At 46.2% G+C, this 20,068-nt stretch overlaps 1 non-coding gene across 1 annotated transcript; it reads left to right on the top strand.

The window, feature by feature from the left end:
* The first annotated feature begins 11,629 nt into the window (after nt 1–11,629).
* On the top strand, nt 11,630–11,744 carry LOC138252456 (U5 spliceosomal RNA). The gene has a single exon (XR_011195203.1). It is a non-coding gene; the product is annotated as a U5 spliceosomal RNA (small nuclear RNA).
* The last annotated feature ends 8,324 nt before the right edge of the window (nt 11,745–20,068 follow it).

Below are 20,068 nucleotides of genomic sequence, written 5' to 3' on the forward strand. Positions count from 1 at the left end.
GGGGTGGGCACAGAAGTTTCCGCCACCACCAGGGAGCTTCCATCGGAGGAGGTATCTGTGCCCGAACTGTCCCGACCAGTCTCCGCTGTGGTGCTTTCCTCGCCCTCTGTCCCACTGGCACCCTCAGAATCAGTGGAGTCTGCCTCCTGGGTCCTGTGGGATGCAGCTCCCTCCGTCACTGGTGGCTCTGCTCCTCCGCCAGATGATGCTAATGCACATAAGGACAGGATGACAAAACAAAAACGGAGGGGAGAAGAAACAAAGTATACACTTGGTCAATGGCTGCACCAACACCACTGTTGGCGTACACACCACACTCACACACACAGGGAACAGCCCTACGCACTATGCAATGCACTACCTGTGATAATGATAGCCACCAAGGCATGGGGAGGGGCACATACTGCCAAATGCAGCACACTTTGGGCCCACAGAGCCCTGACAAGTTGTGGATGCCTACAAGCTGAGTAGCAGGATTATCACTTCAGAGCCCTGCCCACCAAGGGACCTACCCTGCAATGTCAGGCCTAGCCTGGGGCACCCACTGACACATATCCCCCAACCAGGTACCCCCCCTACAATGCGTAAGTAGTAATGATGGGCACTGTACTCACCCCCTTGCGGCTGCTGTGATGCCCTCAAGCGTACATCCAGCTCCGGATAGGCCACCACCAGTATGCGGGCCATCAGGGGGGTCAGGATTCGAAGGGCACCCTTTCCTCGTTGGGAGGCCATCCCCAGCTGGGCCTCTGCCATCTTCCATGACCAGCGTCTCAGGTCCTCCCACTGTTTCCGACAGTGGGTGCTCCGCCTGCCATAGATCGGCACGTCCTTGGCGATGGCATGGCATATAACCTTCTTTTGATGGGTGCTGACCTGCAGAGAAATACACACAGGAAATGGTATCAGTCAGACCATCCTGCCTGTTACACTTATGGCCCACCATACCCCTTCACATCGCCATTTGCACACACAGGGCTCAGCACGCAAGCTGCATGCAGCCCTGGGGACATCCACGCACCCCCCTACACAAGGCCTTCACACACACCATTCCATGCGTTCATGCTCCATGCATCGTGCCCACAGTGTACTCACCTGTTGATCTGGAAGCCCATACAGCAGTCCGTACTGGGGTAGGACCCCAACCACTAGTCGCTCCAACTCTGCCAAGGTGAAGGCAGGGGCCCTTTCCCCAGTGACATAAGCCATGGTAGGTTTCAGACAGAGGTCACAGCAGCCCATGGAGTGTAGGTCCTCTCCTGTTGAAGGTCAGGTAGCAAGTGGGTGATCAGATAGAAAATGGCGGTCACGTCCGTGGCGGTCCATACCGTCACTGCCGGCATACATCACCATTGGCCACTGTACCTCATAGGGCCCAATATTATCCATTGAGGAGTTGCACGGGGGTTCACAACCGCCTCCCGCAATGGCACTGAATGTCAGCGTAATTACCTCACTTCCACCTGTCCCTCCACACAGGACCGGTGAACGCCATTTCGGGGGAGGCAGGCCCTGGTAATAACTGTGTCACAGTTAAAAATAGAACATACAGGACAAATACCACTTACCATTTACAAATTACCATCATACATTGTACTGTTGTGGCTACAATGTTCAGTTTGTGACCAGCTCCTCACTCTTTTGCCCCATAGATTGCTACCACTACGGATGAATAGGAGATGGAGACATACCCCCGTGTACATACCCCTGGTGGACTTGGCAACAATAGAGGACAGGCACATTATCCTCACCTATAGACTTGACAGGGCCACAATCACAGAGCTGTGTGCCCAACTGGAGCCTGACCTGATATCTGCTATCCGTCACCCCACTGGGATTTCCCCTTCTTGTGCAAGTCCTATCTGTGCTCCATTTCTTGGTAAGTGGTTCTTTCCAAGTGACAGTGGGCTTGGCAGCAGGAATGTCACAGCCAATGTTCTCAATAGTGCTGACAAGAGTGTTTTCTGCCCTGATTAAACTCATGTGCAGCTACATTGTTTCCCCCATGTTGAAGATTTGGCCACAGTGAAGGCTGACTTCTATGCAAAGGGACATGTCCCCAACATAATTGGGGCAATTGATAGAACACATATTGCATTTGTTCCCCCCCCAGCAAAATGAACAGGTGTTCAGAAATCAAAAGAGTTTTCACTCCATGAATGTGCAGTGGTGTGCTTTGCGGACCAGTACATCTCCCATGACAGTGCTAAGTATCCAGGGTCTGTGCATGATGCCTTTATCCTGAGGAATAGCAGCATCCCAAATGTGATTGCCCAACTACAGAGGCACCGGGTGTGGCTAATAGGTGAGCCCTGGTTCCCACCCAGTAGATGTTGGTGTATGGGTATGGTGTGGGCCATATAGGATAGTGTGTGGATAAATGTTGTCCCTCAATATTTGCAGGTTACTCAGGTTACCCTAACCTATCATGGCTACTGACCCCTGTGAGGAATGCCAGGACAAGGGCAGAAGAACGTTACAATGATGCACATGGGCGAACAAGAATGATTTATGAACACACCTTTGGCCTCCTGAAGGTCAGGATCCGGTGCCTTCTTCTAACAGGCGGATTCCTGTGCTGCTCACCCAAGAAGGTCTGCCAGATAATCGTGGCATGCTGCATGTTGCACAACCTTGCCTTGAGACGCCATGTGCCTTTTCTGCAGGAGGAGGAGAGGACCCTGTGGTGCCTGGATGAGGAGGCACAGGATAAGGATGAGGACAACAGAACTGCAGTGATTCAATAATATTTCCAATGACACACAGGTAAGAGAGTGGTACATCACATTTCATTGTCAGATTTTGAATTATCTATCACACTGGTATACTGTTAATTCCCGCTTCTATGCCCACTCCCTGAACTGTTTGGCAACTCATTTTGCAGATGTTAGTGCCCCACTATCGCTCCTGGTGTGATCACTGTAGCCAACTGCAGGTCTTTACTATGTCAACAATACTGTACAGTTGAATTGCAATGTTTGAACCTCCTTAAACAAATACATACTTAAAATATTTGACATACTCCATGCTTGTATTTTTTCAAAGTGTGTTTATTGAAGTGCTAAGAAGAAGAGGGGCAAGTGCAATGGGATGGGGTGTTGATGGAGGATAGTCCAGGGTATTGTTCCAATCTATTTGTAGCACAGATGCATTGTCAAAGGGGGCTTAGGAAGGGGAGCAATGGCAGTTCAAGGTGGACAGGGTGACAGAGTGGGCCACAAGGGTGACAATCAGGAGAGTCTAATTTCCTGGCGGGGGTCTTGGCAATAGTCTCTGGCTTCTGCCTGGATCGCAGGGAACGTGTGTGGGGTGGTTCTCCTTCTGCAGGGGGAGGACTGCTGGTGGCCTGTTGGTCCTGTGGCGGGGCCTCCTGACACTAGCGGCAGCGGAGGTGGAAGACAGTTCAGATGTCTGGCTAGTGGCAGGGGCCAGCTGATGTGAGATTGCCTTCCTCATAATGTTGGCTATGTCTGCCAGCACCCCTCCTATGGAGACATGGGTGGTGTTGATGGCCTGTAAGTCCTCCCTGATCCCCTGGTACTGTCCCTCCTGGAGCCGCCTATTCTACTGCACGTTGTTCAGGATCTGGCCCAGTGTATCCTGGGAATGTTGGTATGCTCCCAGGATCTCAGAGAGTGCCTCCTGGAGAGTCAGTTCCCTGGGCCTGTTCTCCCCCTGGTGCACAGCAGTCCTCCCAGTTTCCCTATTGTCCTGTGCCTCTGTCCCCTGAACCGTGTGCCCACTGCCACTGACCCCAGGTCCCTGATTGTCTTGGGTATGAGGTGTGCCCTGGGGTCCCTGTAGTGGTGGACACACTGCTGATTGACGTGTCCTGGGGACAGAGGTATGGGTACGCTGGGTGGGTGCTGTGGTGGTGTTTTCAGATTGGGGAGGCTCTGTGGTGGTGTGTGACTGGGCCTGGGTAACCGGCTGTCCAGAGGTCCCTGATGGGCCACGTTGGTCATCCAGATCCAGGCAACCAGAGTTGCTGTCATCACTGTGGGACTCTTCTGAGTGGGGACTGGATAGTGCTGGCACCTCTTTGCCGCTGACATTGGCTGGGGTACCTGTGCGGATGTAAACACAGTGTTATTGTTTCTGTGTGTGACATATTGTGCATTGGTGGCTTGCCCTCTTAGTTTGTTTTTGCCCTGGTATCTTTCACTTGTGTACGTTGGTGTATGGTGGGATGATTAGTTCTCTCTAGTGTGCATGCTTTAGTGATTGGTGTCCATGTAAGTCTGTGAGTGGTGTCCATGCATTGGCATGGCATGCAGGGCTTGGCATTGGGATGAGTGAGATGTGATGGTGGTGGATGTGTGAGGTGGTGGAGTGATTGGAGTGAAGGTGAGGGTATGTGATGGCATGCAGGTAGGGGGGTGATAGTAGTATAGAGTTAACTTACCAGAGTCCAGTCCACCTGCTACTCCAGCCAGGCCCTCAGGATGCATGATTGCCAAGACTTGCTCCTCCCATGTTGTTAGTTGTGGGGGAGGAAATAGGGGTCCACCGCCAGTCCTCTGTACAGTGAGTTGGTGTCTTGCTGCAATGGAACGTACCTTCCCCCGTAGGTCGTTCCATCCCTTCCTGATATTGTTTTCTTTGTTCTGGGGTGCTGTCCCACAGCGTTGACCTTGTCCACGATCCTCCACCATAGCTCCATATTCCTAACAATGGATATCTGCTGCACCGGTGCTCCAAATATCTGAGGCTCCACCCGGTTGATTTCCTCCACCATGACCTTTAGCTGCTCCTCCGAGAATCTGGGGTGTCTTTGTGGTGCCATGGGTGTTGTGTGAGTTGTGTAGGTGAGGGTGTGTAGAGTGATGTGTTGGGGTGTGTGATGTGGGGTGCATAGGTGTAGGTGGTGTGTGACTCTGGTTTTGTCTGTAGTCGTGGTATCTGTCTCGTGCCAATGGTTTGTAATGGTAAAGGGTTGTGGGTAATGTGGGTGTGAGTTTTATAGTGGTGTGGGTGTGTGGGTGTGGTGTGTGTATGGGTGTCAGGTATGTGTAGTGTTAATTGTCCAATGTGGTGTTGGTTTGCATGTGTGTGTGTATTTTGAGCGCAGCAGCATGTACTGCCAATGGTTTACCACCACTGAATGTCCGTTGTGGTCATTCGTGGGTCATAATGTGGTGGGCATTCTTCTGTTGGCGTAACTGTGTTGATGTGGATACCACCAGTTTATCACTGACCTTTGGTGTGGCGGATTTGTGTGTGTGCCTGAATAGTGACAGATTGGTCTGTGTGTGTCATAATATGGTGAACGGATATCCGCAGCGGCGGCAGTATGTCGGCGGCAGTCAGCATGGCGGTAAGTGAGTTTTACCACCAATGTCATAATGAGGGCCTTAATATTATATGTAAATATTTAAACTAAACATTAAAGCATATTTCAGTACAGCTGCCCTCCCCTATCTCTATCCAACAAAGCTTCAGCTGCAGGGATGGCGCTGCCTGCAAATTCCTTAGTAGTGGGCATTTTCAGGAGAGCACCAATCCTGCAGTAGACAGTAAAAAATCACACTAGGAGCCGGGGTCTGCCAAGAATTATTTTGGGCCCAAGCACTTACATATTCTTTAAGAAAATAAACAAGCACTTTTAGTGTAACATGAGGCTTTGAAAAGAAAAAGTTAAATTGTTCTCTTCAGGCCTAGTAAAGAGCACTTGTGTGGATAAAATAGCACACATTTCTTAAGGTTTGAATTGTGCATGTTTATTTCTACCATTATAAGGTTCATGTTACTGGTAACTGAACAATTCCTCATCATCATACAGAATGCATGGGCAGTACTGCTGGCGATCTCAGAGAATATATCCTGATTGGCAGTAATGGCATTTTGATCAGTCAGGAAGTAGCTCACGGTTGTCATAAACCAAGGTTTTTTACATTCTGTTCACATTGTAGAGGCAGTAGGCCTTGTAAAGGGTGACTTTTGTCTAACCCTTGAGCACGTAGGACAAAACAGATATTTTTAAATTCCATCAAACAAGTCAGTGGAGCTATTAGTCGTGGCAGCATCACAAAAAGCAGACCTGCCAAGCTGATTAGTGCGTGACCTTTTCACCTGGAAAGTATGGTCTGTCAGAGCATGGACACGATTTACACTGGTGCTTGCCAAAGGTCTATTTAAAAAAATTATCAGTTCATCGTGTACCCTTTTTAACTTACCTATTATTTCTCCTTCCTATGCTTATAAATAACTGAAGCAGCTGCACACATAAAGGTGCTCTGTGTTCGAATGCAGTAATGGTTTTCCAAATAATGGGACACCCTAAGCTATAGAAAATAGAAATGGGAAATGTACTGACTTGATTTATACAGTGATTGGTTCTATAATAAAGAAATGCAACTGGGGCACTAAGGGCTTCGTTAGGAGATGCTCAGAGCTCTACACTGTTCTAGGATTATATAAGCAGCCCAGCGTTTCCAGACCTGGCATTACCCGGGTCATTAATACCAGACACGGTAATTCCTAGTCCAGAAATATCAGACATAGGGCCGTATTATACATTGTGCCCCAGAGGCAAGATGGGCATGTGCACCCGCTATGTGTGCCCATCCCATGGGGCACAATTGTAATTGTAATTGTAATCGTATTTATATAGCGCTTACTACCCCTGACGAGGCGTCAAAGCGCTTTTCGATGAGTAGCACGCTACTCCGGAACCCAACAAGAATTAGTGATGGATTAGTATAGTTAAATAATGAGTACAGTTTTAGTATTATTATGAGTTAATTTGAGCCGGGGATATGAAAGTTTGTTAGTTAGACTGGAGTAATGGAGGGGTGGAGGAGGAAATAAATCCAGAGGTGTTAATTGGGAGTATATCCTTCATTTACTCAACCCAAAGGCTTGGGATGAGTAAAGGGGGGTGGAGGGTGAAGAGTATGTGGAAGGGTTAGGGAGAGCATAGTAGCAGGGTGAGAGGAATGCAGGAGAATTTAGTAGGGTTGTGTGGGAGGTCACAGAGGTAGAGTGAGGTTTGGTGAGTTAGATGTGGAGGGAAGAGCTTAGGCAGAGATATTTAGGAGATGAAAGTGGTAGAAGGGATTTGGGATGAGTCAGAGTGAGAATGGAGGATAGTTTGATAGAGACATGACATAAGAGTGATGAGTAGATAAGTGTGATAAGATGAGAGCAGGAATTCATAGATATCTAGTATAACAACCCAAAAAAACCAGGAGCCATGCAATGATCCACGAACATGCCAAGCACAGAAACAACATATACACATACACATACATATATATATACATATATATATATATATATATATATATACACACACACACACACATATGCACATACAATACATAGTTAGAATCATGGGTAAAAAATACTTAGTCAGACAGGTTTAAAGAGTGTGTGTGTATTTTATTATTATGACATAGTAGCAATACATATTTTCCAAAGAAACTATAAATAAATAGAAATATACATATAATCTGAAAAAAATATTTATCCACATAGGCATATGCAGTTCATAGTTGTTTGAAAAAGGTGGTTATGAAGGAAAGAGCCAACTCTTGAGTAGTTTTCTGAAGACAAGAAAGTTATCTGTGGCTCTTATAGTTGGGGGTAATGAATTCCATAGTTTGGCTGCTTGGACGGAGAAGGATTTACCACCTATAGTCTTTTTCTTGTATGGTGGTGTTCTAAGGCGGGGTGCCAGTCTTGAGCGGAGGGTTCTTTGTTGGATGCATTTGGTCATTTTCTTTCTGATAAAAAAGCGGTCCTGTTCCATGTATAGCTTTGTGGGTGATACAAAGCAGCTTGAAAGTGCATCTTCTGGCAACGGGTAACCGGTGTAGTGCTCTCAAGGCAGGGGAGATGTGGGCTTGCGGCTTTATATGCAGTAGTAGCCTGGCTGTGGAATTCTGGATACGTTGTAGTTTTTTCATAACAGATAGAGATGATCAATGGTAGAGGCTATTGGCATAATCCAGTTTGGATAGTACAAGTGAGATGGTAGCTTGCACCTTGTGTGGAAATCCGAGGTGGGGGAAGATGCGTTGTAAAGTCTTTAAGGTGATGAAGCTTGTGCGTGCTAATTTGTCTACTTGGGCATTCATAGTTAACTTGGAATCCATGGTGATTCCTAGGTTTTTAACTTCCTTGGATAATTGAGAAGGTGGTCCGAGATCGTCAGGCCAGACGCACAGAGGGTCATAACTTTTCCAGTCACCACATATGAGTATTTCTGTTTTGGAGGTATTTTAGTTTGAGATGGCTCCAGGTCATCCACTGATCAACAGCTCTGGGGCAACTGAAGATTCGTGAGTTTTCAATGTTTTTGGGGTCTTCTAATTTAAGTAGTATTTGTGTGTCATCTGCATAGTTGTAGCATGTGAGATGGAAATCATTGATCAGTTCTGGTAAAGATATCATGTAGATGTTGAAAAGCAAAGGTGAGATGATTGACCCTTGGGGGACCCCTGCTTTTGTGAGGTAGGGTTCGGACGAGAAGGGGGGCGAGTGGATGATATTTGCTCTTTTTTAAAGATAGGAAGTAATCCAGTCGAGAGCAATCCCTTGTATGCCGGCTTCATGGAGTCTGTGAGTTAGGGCGTCATGGTCAACCGTATCAAAGGCAGCCTGTATTCCTTCTGTTTCTTGTATATGAGACAATTATGTATTAAACTGTGTTGACGTGCAGTTAGAAACAAAAACATAAGGAGCAGTGAGGGTTTAAAAGATTCGCAAGAACAGCAAGATAGCTAGACTTCGGAAGGGGATGTCAAGTGAGACCTTTCACTAGATTTAAGAGCGCTTTTCACTGAGCCGAGTTTAAAAACAACCCTGAATAAAGCAGACTTCATCCAGGGTGTGAAAACATACCAAGGTCTGGCAGAGGCATTGTGCTATAGTTGCATGTATACAGTGCTTCAGGTCCTGATGAGATTTTGGACTGGTAGCAGGCTATTTTGTGGGATTGTTATGTTTTTTTTCTTTGTTAGTGTTGTATAAAGGGAGAACCTTCTACTCTGTGTCTCCAGTAGCGGAAGATAGAACCCGCTCGTCACAGTCTTATACGGATTACGCTCCAGTACATCATCAATTCACCTCCAGGAAGGATTCTAGATTTTTTTCTGCTATGGAATCTCTGAGCGCAGAGCCTTCCTTTATCTTTGCCAAGCCCAAGAGTTAGGGTGGCTTGTCCTTTCCAGAAGCTGAGCTTCAACTGGGGCACCTGCTATGTTTATATTTGTAAGTGCTTCCTGTTGAGGTTTAGTTTCTGTAAAATGAGCATCATGGCCTACCCAACCGGAGTATTTTCTACGAGTAAGTCAGTAAGCGTTTACCTAGCATGTTTTATATGCCCTGTTTATATTGTACACTAAGGCTACGTGATGGGTCATGGGGGAAACGTCTCCAACAACCTTGTGTGCCTTTGGCAATGTGATTGTTACTAGTGCGTCTTTGTGGAGATGTCCTCATGCTTCTGCGCATCAACAACGCACCACCTGAATCGGAGGTAAACGCAGTGGGGTCGTTTTGGAAAGCTGTCCATCATCCTGGTAAAAGGCGGGAATTCCTTTGCCTACTACGAGGGTGGACGGGGCGTGGCTCTCCGGGCGGAGCTTACAGGTGACTTATAAAGGGAGAACCTTCTACTCTGTTTCTCCAGGAGAGGAAGATAGAACCCGCTCTTCAAGTCAAATACAGATTATGCTCCAGTACATCATCAATTCACCTACAATGGTATTACAGAAGGAGACACCGAGGCTTGTGCATTCTTTTCTGTATTACTGATAACACTGGAGCACATGTAGTGCCAGCACTATCTTGAGAGGGCATTCCCTCATTTGCATGGTGGTGTGGACTCATGCAATGAGGAACACTCTTTGCCTTTGGTTCATGCCATATTATGAATGTGGGCGCAAAGGCAAAGAAGCCTTCAGGAGGTGCCCTGACAGTGTGCCACAAAAAGGTGGCACACTGGCAGTCTGCCCCCTGAGTTCAACCCACTAGAGAAGAGAAAGGGGGTCCCATAGACCACCCAGACAACCCCCACTGCAGGTGGGTTCAATCACCTGGAAGCAACCCTTGTCCCACTCAAATCAAACCGGGTGATCATGGTTGGCACTTAATACTTATTGGCACTATTTATCAGTTCATACTTGAAATATTCATAACTCTGTTTTTACTGATTGGATTTTTATTCGTCCTGTACCATTTTCTTAAATACAATTTACTCTATTTTTCTACATTGGTTTTGGATTTTATCTTGCCGATTGTTTCAACTTTATTACTGTTTGAGCACTGCATAGATACTTCTCAAATTGTCTCTATGTTAAGCCTCTCTCCTCTATTCCAAAGCAACCAGGGGTGAGGGCAGGTTAAATTAGTGGTTCATCCTCACAAGCATTGTGGTTATTATTGGAGGTGGGGATTCACTCCCCCCTCAGATAATACCCCAATTTATACAGATCTGATGTTTCTTTAGTATATGTGCATCTATCTTGCCTCTCAGACACACAAATAATTAAGGCAATACAGAGGTGAATAAATACCATTGGCCATAAAATAGAGGCTGACTAAAAAGCCTACATAAAGAAGACCCAAAATGTGCAAAAGAAGAAGACTTTTTCTAACAAAATACCATGTGTTTTCTTTTTAAGAACAAAAGGAAAATGTCACCTCCCTTAAACTTTCCTAGGAAGGGAAGCCTTTGAGTCTGTACTTTAAAGCTCTGGAATGTTTTTAACAGCCAGCAGACAAAACCACCTAAATTGTCCTCTTCTTTTTAGGTCAAGTGCTCTTGTCTGTTGTAATCTATCTGTGTGCTTTTAACCACATCAACCGCACGCCCATCACTATCACTCCCTTATGGGCTGGCCTTTCAAAAGTCCTTTGTTATCACTGGTAAATTCTTTACATTTGTTTCTCCTTGGGGCAATTTTGTTACCGCCTTGGCCATCAACCCTGTTACATGGATAATTGCATGTTTGCTGATACGTTTGATGGCGAGCGAAATTATTTTTTTCCTTTTGTGTCTCTCCTTCATGCTCATGGCGGCCATGGCGCTTTGCATCAGCTCACTTATGTCAACTGTTTTACTTTTCATTTCAATTTATGTGGCAAGAAAAGTCCATTTAGAAATTTACAACACTAATATCTTTAACTTGTTCCTCTTTGCCAATACTTGTTTTGTTCCAGCACCTGATACAGCCTTATAGGCTTCAAGTACAAACCACACTGGCTTATTCATTGTCTCAGAAAGAATAGCAGCGAGCCAGCAAGCATGCTTTGACATAGGCATATAAAAATCATCTTCTTGCATGCCACCAGTCTTCACAAAATACCTTGTGAGGCACTATTCAAAATGTGCAAAGTTAAAGGAGCTGACATTACGACCTGAGCAAGGAAACTATTGTGGTGCAGCCTTTTCTGACACATGACCTATGGCTAAATTTACATACCTATAATTCCGTGTCACTTCTGAGTCCTCCTGTTATTTCCTTTTGTGGCAACAAGTGCTATATCAAAGTACCTGATTACAACAATTATTATAAATTGGTTGCATTTTAGAGGGTTTTCTAAGATGAACTTAGTAAACTAAATCACCCTAGCAGTCTGTGGAATGGTGTTTCCTGGTGTCACAGCGGCCATAAAAAGTATATTATGGTTTCTCTTCAAATTTAATAAATCTTTTGCCTTTTCTAATGATTTCCGTGGAAAGGAACATTTAGGAGTTTCACTCAATTTTTGAAAGCCCTTCCAAGTGCAGGGTTACCCTTATTTAGTAAGCAAACATATAACTAAATAGGAGAGAGTTTGATTATTTGCTAATTTCTCAAGTGTGACAATGCAGCCCTGTTATATTACATATAAGAAGAACTCATGCTACACAAAAAACTATATATATTCCAAAAGGATCCACTAGCATGTAGGAAGCAACGATGTATAAAAACAGGCAAGGAAGGATCAATTGGTAAATGAAAAACGTAACTGTATCCAATCTGGGTTTTATTTCTCGATTGTCTCTTGCTTCTCCTTTCTCATTGATTATTGAGATGTTATTCAAATCCCCTCTGTAACCTAATTGTAAAGATGTGTTAACCCCTTAAATGCGGGCGACGGCCACTGGCCGACGCCCGCACTACCTCCCTGGTGCGGGTCACGACCAGTGGCCGACACCAGGGAGGGTGTTAATAAATCCTCGTTTTTTTTTTACTTTTCCCGGGAGACACGGAAGCTTCCGTGTCTCCCCCCCACCCGCCCCTTTGTGACATCAGCGCGCCGCGAGGCGCGCTGATGTTACAAAGTTGTTTTCCCCATCGAAGCAGGAAGCAGCCTTGCGGCCGCTTCCTGCTTCGATGGGGAAAACGGCCTTCCCCACGTTCGGGAAGGCCTCGTAAGAAAGGGGAGAGTCTCCCCTTTCTTACGAGGCCTTCCTGAAAGTGTTTCCTGGCCCCTGGTCGCAGCTGTGCTGCGATTGAGGGCCAGGAAACACTTTCAGGTTTCCTGGCCCCCCGATCGCAGCACAGCTGCGATCGGGGGGCCAGGAAACACTTTCAAAAGGCCTCATAAGAAAGGGGAGACTCTCCCCTTTCTTACGAGGCCTTCTGAAAGTGTTTCCTGGCCCCCGATCGCAGCACAGCTGCGATCGGGGGCCAGGAAACACTTTCAGGTTTCCTTACGAGGCCTTCAGGTTTCTTACGAGGCCTTCTGAAAGTGTTTCCTGGCCCCCGATCGCAGCACAGCTGTGATCGGGGGCCAGGAAACACCACTAGAGGCCAGGGATTTCACTTTGGGGGGGCGGCCCCCTCGGAAAACGGGCCGCCCCCCCCGGGCATATTTTTTATTAAAAAAAAGGTAGATGCGATCGCGACACCCCCCCCCCCCCCCCCCCCCCGGGGAAATTGTATTTTTTTCCATAAAAATAAAATAAAATGAAAGGGGGTCGCCCGTGGGCAGGGTGACCCTCTGTGGGGGCAATATTTTTTTTTTGATGTTGTAGGGTTTCCCTGGGGGCCATTTTGGCCCCCAAGGAAACCATACAACAACAAAAAAAAATAGATCTATATATATATATCTATGTAGATAGATATATCTATGTACATGGATATATCTATAGATATATCTATGTGCATGGATATATCTATAGATATATCTATGTAGATAGATATATATATATATATAGAGGTAGATCTATATATATCAATCAAAGAGATTTATAAAGCGCGCTACTCACCCGTGAGGGTCTCAAGGCGCTCGAAAAGCCAGGTTTTGAGGCCCTTCCTGAAAAGAAGTAGGTTTTGGGTCTTGCGAAGGTGGGTTGTGAGGGCGTTCCAGGTTTTGGGTGCAAGGTAGGAGAAGGATCTACCCCCGGTGGTGGTGTGTTTGATGCGGGGGACAGAGGCGCGAGAGAGGTCAGCTGAGCGGACGTTTCGTGTGGGGGTGTGGAAGGTGACTCTCGTTGAGGTAGGCAGGGCCTGTGTTGTGGAGTGATTTGTGTGCGAGGAAGGTGATCCTTTTGTCAATGGGGAGCCAGTGGAGGGATTTGAGGTGTGGAGAGATGTGTTCGTGTCGGGGGAGGTCGAGGATGAGTCGTGCTGCTGAGTTCTGGATGCGTGTAGTTTGCGCTTGAGTTTTAGAGTGGTGCCGGCATAGAGGGCGTTTCCGTAATCAAGCCTGCTGCTGATGAGTGCGTGAGTGACAGTTTTTCTGGTCTCTGTGGGGATCCATTTGAATGTTTTTCAGTATACGGAGTGTGTTGAAGCATGAGGAGGTGAGAGCGTTGATTTGTTGGGTCATCGAGAGGGAGGAGTCTAGGATGATGCTGAGGTTGCGTGCGTGGTTGGCGGGGGTGGGTGCAGGGCCTAGCGTGGTGGGCCACCATGAGGGGTCCCAGGTGTTTTTGTGTGGGCCAAAGAGGATTATTTCGGTTTTGCTTGAGTTGAGTTTCAGGTGGTTGGCTGTCATATATATATCACTTTTGTCAATATGTGTGTGGTTTCCCTGGGGGGAAAAGGGTCCGACTTGTCTAGTGGCAGTTTTAGTGCCATAAAGAAGCGCAGAAGGTTTATATGCCTACTGCAAAGAGCAAATCTGTATTTTATGTAAATAGCTCAGTACATTAGTAAAGTCAGCCATGCGCTATAATACCAATGAAATGTATGTGAGGGGTGGAGGGCGGCTATGGAGAGATGAAGGGCACTTTTGCTGGGTGGTAATGAGGGAATCCGAGGAGGAGGGAGTGGGAGCACCAATAATGATTGTTGGACTGGGCGCAGGAGGTGCTAAAGACTGTGACGAATGGTATGTGACAAGGTGTTTTTTGAGTGTCTTGAAAGTACGTGCTGATTGAGGGAAGAAGCGCAGGTAAGGTGGCCTCTACTGTTGCACGTATCTCACACACACCATCGATTTTGTGACTGTCTACGTAGGCTAGTGTTTTAGAGCAACAGTTTAGCCAATAGCAGAGATGGCATCTTGATGGATGACCGCTGCCTGCACTCGGGTTATAGAGGACCGCTCTGACATAGGATCAGAGACTGAGACATCAGATACTGAGACAGCATCTGAGGGATAAGACAATGGCGCAGACTCTGGGAGTGATTTATCAGTCAGAGGAGTCCCATTCGATAACTCCTCTTCCAGTACATTATGAGGGAGGTGATGAGGACAGTCCTGCTGTCCCTTCGCAAGCTGTTCGTGCAACTGGGTAATAGTGGGTTAGGCCAACCCAGAGAGCAGGTGAATGCGGCGGCAAGCAGAGAGAGAGAGAGAGAGAGTGCTCTCTTGGGAGCTCCCCAATTTAGTTCAGCCCCAAATTCCACCACCCAAATCATATTTTGGAGACATCAAAATTATCTATGGCAAAACAAACTGGTTTTGTAAGGCAGGCACCTGTGTTTTTGGTCCTGGATTCGGCGGCCATATAGAGAAACACACTAAACCCAAACATTTCTGGAAACTAGACATTCGGGGGAGTCCACAGAGGTGTGACTTGTGTGGATTCCCCAAAGTTTTCTTACCCAGAATACCCTGCAAAGCTGAAATGTTGAAAAAAAACTCAATTTTTCTCGCATTTCTGTCACACAAACTACAGGAATATGCTGGGATCCACAACATTCCTACCACCCAGTGACTCCTCACCTGTCCTGATAAAACACTACCCCACTTGAGTGCCTACACCTAGTGCCTGTGTCAGGAATGGATCACCCCAGGGTCAACAGCTGCCTCACGCAAGGACCAACATTGACCGTTGTGTGATCTATTCCTGTCGCAGGCACCAGGCCTAACCACACAAGTGAGGTATCTTATTTATCGGGAGACTTGGGGGAACGCTGGGTGGAAGGAAATTTGTGGCTCCTCTCAGATTCCAGAACTTTCTGTCACCGAAATGTGAGGAAAACGTGTTATTTTAGCCACATTTTGAGGTTTGCAAAGGATTCTGGGTAACAGAACCTGGTCAGACCCCCACAAGTCACCTCATCTTGGATTCCCCTGGGTTTCTAGTTTTCAAAAATGTGCTGGTTTGCTAGGTTTCCCCAGGTGACGGCTGAGCTAGAGGCCAAAATCCACAGGTAGGCACTGTTTTCTATGAAAAAATGTGGTGTCCACGTTGTGTTTTGGGGCATTTCCTGTTGCGGGCGCTAGGCCTACCCACACAAGTGAGGTATCATTTTTATCGGGAAACTTGGGGGAACGCTGGGAGGAAGGAAATTTGTGGCTCCTCTCAGATTCCAGAACTTTCTGTCACCGAAATTTGAGGAAAAGTTGATTTTTAGCCACTTTTTGAGGTTTGCAAAGGATTCTGGGTAACAGAACCTGGTCAGAGCCCCACGAGTCACCCCATCTTGGATTCCCCTAGGTCTCTAGTTTTCAAAAATACACAGGTTTGGTAGGTTTCCCTATGTGCCGGCTGAGCTAGAGGCCAAAACCTACAGGTAGGCACTTTGCAAAAAACAGCTCTGTATTTTGTCAAAAAATGGGATGTGTCCACGTTGTGTTTTGGGGCATTTCCTGTCGCGGGCGCTATGCCTACCCACACAAGTGAGGTATCATTTTTATCGGGAGACTTGGGGGAACGCTGGGTGGAAGGACATTTGTGGCTCCTCTCAGATTCCAGAACTTTCTGTCACCGAAATGTGAGGAAAACGTGTTTTTTTAGCCACTTTTTGAGGTTTGCAAAGGATTCTGGGTAACAGAACCTGGTCAGAGCCCCACAAGTCACCCCATCTTAGATTCCCCTAGGTCTCTAGTTTTCACAAATGCACAGGTTTGGTAGGTTTCACTATGTGCCGGCTGAGCTAGAGGCCAAAATCTACAGGTAGGCACTTTGGAAAAAACAGCTGTGTTTTCTATCAAAAAATGGGATGTGTCCATGTTGTGTTTTGGGGCATTTCCTGGCACGGGCACTAGGCCTACCCACACAAGTGAGTTATCATTTTTATCGGGAGACTTGGGGGAACATAGAATAGCAAAACAAGTGTTATTGCCCCTTATCTTTCTCAACATTTTTTCCTTCCAAATATAAGAGAGTGTGTAAAAAAGACGTCTATTTGAGAAATGCCCTGCAATTCACATGCTACTATGGGCACCTCGGAATTCAGAGATGTGCAAATAACCATTCCTCAAAACCTTATCTTGATCCCATTTTGGAAATGCAAAGGTTTTCTTGATACCTCTTTTTCACTCTTCATACTTCAGCAAATGAATTGCTGTATACCCAGTATAGAATGAAAACCAACTGCAGGGTGCAGCTCATTTATTGGCTCTGGGTACCTAGGGTTCTTGATGAACCTACAATCTCTTTATATCCCCGCAACCAGAAGAGTCCAGCAGACAAAACGGTATATTGCTTTCAGAAATCTGACATCGCAGGAAAAAGTTACAGAGTAAAACATAAAGAAAAATGGCTGTTGTTTTCAGCTCAATTTCAATATTTTTTTATTTCAGCTGTTATTTTCTGTAGGAAAACCTTGTAGGATCTACACAAATGACACCTTGCTGAATTCAGAATTTTGTCTAGTTTTCAGAAATGTTTAGCTGTCCGGGATCCAGCATTGGTTTCACACCCATTCCTGTCACTAACTGGAAGGAGGTTGAAAGCACCAAAAATAGTAAAAATGGGGTATGTCCCAGTAAAATGCCAAATTTGTGTTGGAAAATGTGGTTTTCTGATTCAAGTCTGCCCGTTCCTGAAAGGTGGGACGATAGTGATTTCAGCACCAGAAACCCTTTGTTGATGGCATTTTCAGGGAAAAAACCACAAGCCTTCTTCGGCAGCCCTTTTTCCCAATTGTTTTGGAAAAAAATAAATTTTAACTGTATTTTGGCTATTTTCTTGGTCTCCTCCAGGGGAAACCACAAACTCTGGGTAACATTAGAATCCCTAGGATGTTGGAAAAAAAGGACGCAAATTTGGCGTGGATAGCTTATGTGGACAAAAAGTTATGAAGGCCTAAGCGCGAACTACCCCAAATAGCCAAAAAGGGGCTCAGCACTGGGGGGGAAAAGGCCCAGCAGCTAAGAGGGTAAAGTATACATTTACAAACACACACACACATAGATAGATAGATAGATAGATAGATAGATAGATAGATAGATAGATAGATAGATAGATAGATAGATAGATAGATAGATAGATTTAGATTTAGATATATAGATGTAGATATATACATATATATGTGTAAAATGTATGTATATTTATATCATGCCACGGTCTAACGGTCTAACTGCTGACTTTGAAACTGGTGAATAAAGTTCAAATCCAGCACAATTAACCTCCTGCTATTCTGGGAAAATCACTTAATCAACCCTTGCCTAAAAACCACAAGCAATAGCAAAGCCAACAGGTCGTACTTATGCAAGATCTATTGGCTTTGTCTAAGCCATTTCTTAGCCATGTACAGCAGCGTGGCTGTGATGCAACATGGCTGAAAATAAAAAAAAATAAAAAATTGCTATGGCGTGGTCAACGCTTGCTCCATCATAGCATGTTTTTATTTTATTTTGAACCATGCCACACAGCAGCCGCTCAGCTGTACAACATAGCAAAAAAGATTGACAAAGCTAATAGGTCTTGCATAGGTGATATCTACTGGCTTTATCAATGCTTAGGGAAAAAAGCAATATAATGAGACTAGAGCTGGACTTGTCTAACTTCTATATTGGGTCGAGCCTGCAAGCGCTTTGACCTGTTGTAATCTATCTGTGGGCTTTTAACCACGCCCACCGCCCGCTGTTAGAAACGGGGTCTTTGGTTGGCAGTCAGGTTACCCCCTGTCCGAGCAAGGACCCTCACTCTAGTCAGGGTTAGTCACACACAATCCAAATTATCCTGTGCCCATCATCTGGTAGCCTGGCACTGAGCAGTCAGGCTTAACTTAGAAGACAATGTGTAAAGTATTTGTTCCATAAATCAGGCAATAACACAGTATAGCACCACAAAAATACACCCCACAGTGTTTAGAAAAGTATCTCATATTTATCTGGATAAATGCAGGTCAAAACGATCAAGATTTGATGAGTACAAGTTAAAATATCACTTCAGAGAATGACAAAAAGAGTCTTTAGTCTTTAAAAAGCAACAAGTGTATCTTGCAAGCACAAAGTACCTGGTTCGCGTTCAAATTCACCGCAAGGGACGAGATGTGTGGAAAAGGGGAGGTGTGGGTCGGTTTCTTCGGGCACACACAGACAATGCATCGATCATTTTCCATGCAGGGAAGGCTTTGCGTTGATTTCCGGTGCGTGGACTTGGATCCTCTTCGTGTTGCGGGGTTTTTGGACGCCCCGGGGACGATGCAGAGAAATCCTGGGCGTGCAGGACGAAGTCACAGGAGCTGGGTCGATCCGGTGGCCGGCGAGTGGAAATTTATGTCGCACAGCAGGCGCTGCATCTATTCTTCTTGCAGGAAGTCAGGCTGTGTCGTTCCGGCTCAGCTTTGCATCGATCCAATGGGCTGTGCGTCGAAGTTCCGGTCGCAACGCTAGTGCTGCGTCGATCTCCTCTCGGGGAGCCGGACTGCGTCATTCTGGTTTGGTCTGCAGTGATTTTCTCACCGCGATGCAGGCTGTGCGTCGTTTCTGGCAGGCTGTGTGTGGAATGTGTCCTGGAACAAGGAGTTCTTTGCAGGAGGAAGTCTTTTTGGTCCTGAGACTTCAAGGAACAGGAGGCAAGCTCTATCCAAGCCCTTGGAGAGCACTTCCCAGCAGAGCCAGAGGGCAGCAAAGCAGCAGGGCAGCAGTCCTTTGCAGAAAAGCAGCCAGGTGAGTCCTTTGGGCAGCCAGGCAGTTCCTCTTGGTAGGTTGCAGGCTCTGGTTCAGAGTTTCCTCACCAGTGGTATCTTGTCCAGAAGTGTCTGAGTTGGTAGGTCAGAGAGTGGCTTACAAGTGCACTAAGCCCCCTTTCAGTTCCATCCTATCTGCCAGGGTCCCAGTAGGGGGTTTGGCACTCCATTGTGTGAGGTCAGGCCACTGTCCTTTCACATGTAAGTGTCAGGCCCTCCACCCTCCCAGCCCAGGAAGACCCATTAGGTATGCAGATGTGTGCAGGTGTGACTGAGCATCCTGTGTTTGGGGTTGTCTGAGTGAAATGCACAAGGGAGCTGTCAAGTAACCTAGCCAAATGTGGATTGTGAGGCACAGAAGGATTTAAGTGCAGAGAAATGCTCATTTTCTAAAAGTGGCATTTCTAAAATAGTAATATTAAATCCAACTTCACCAGTCAGCAGAATTTTGTATTACCATTCTAGCCATACTAAATATGACCTTGTTACTCCTTTCAGATCAGAATCTACCACTCAAACAGTATATGAAGGTAGCCCTAATGTTAGCCTTTGAAAGAAACTGCACTCACAGCAGTGTAAAAACGATTTTAGGAGTTTTACACTACTAGGACATATAAACTGCACAGGTACATGTCCTGCCATAGCACTCTGCCCTATGGGTTACCTGGGACTACCTTAGGGGTGACTTATATGTAGAAAAAGGGGATTTTAAGGCTTGGTAAGTACTTTTAAATGCCAAGTCGAAGTGACAGTGAAATTGCACACACAGGACATGCAATGGCAGGCATGAGGCATGGTTAAGGGGCTACTTA

Source organism: Pleurodeles waltl, chromosome 8 (assembly GCF_031143425.1).
Source record: "Pleurodeles waltl isolate 20211129_DDA chromosome 8, aPleWal1.hap1.20221129, whole genome shotgun sequence".
NCBI lineage: Eukaryota > Metazoa > Chordata > Amphibia > Caudata > Salamandridae > Pleurodeles > Pleurodeles waltl.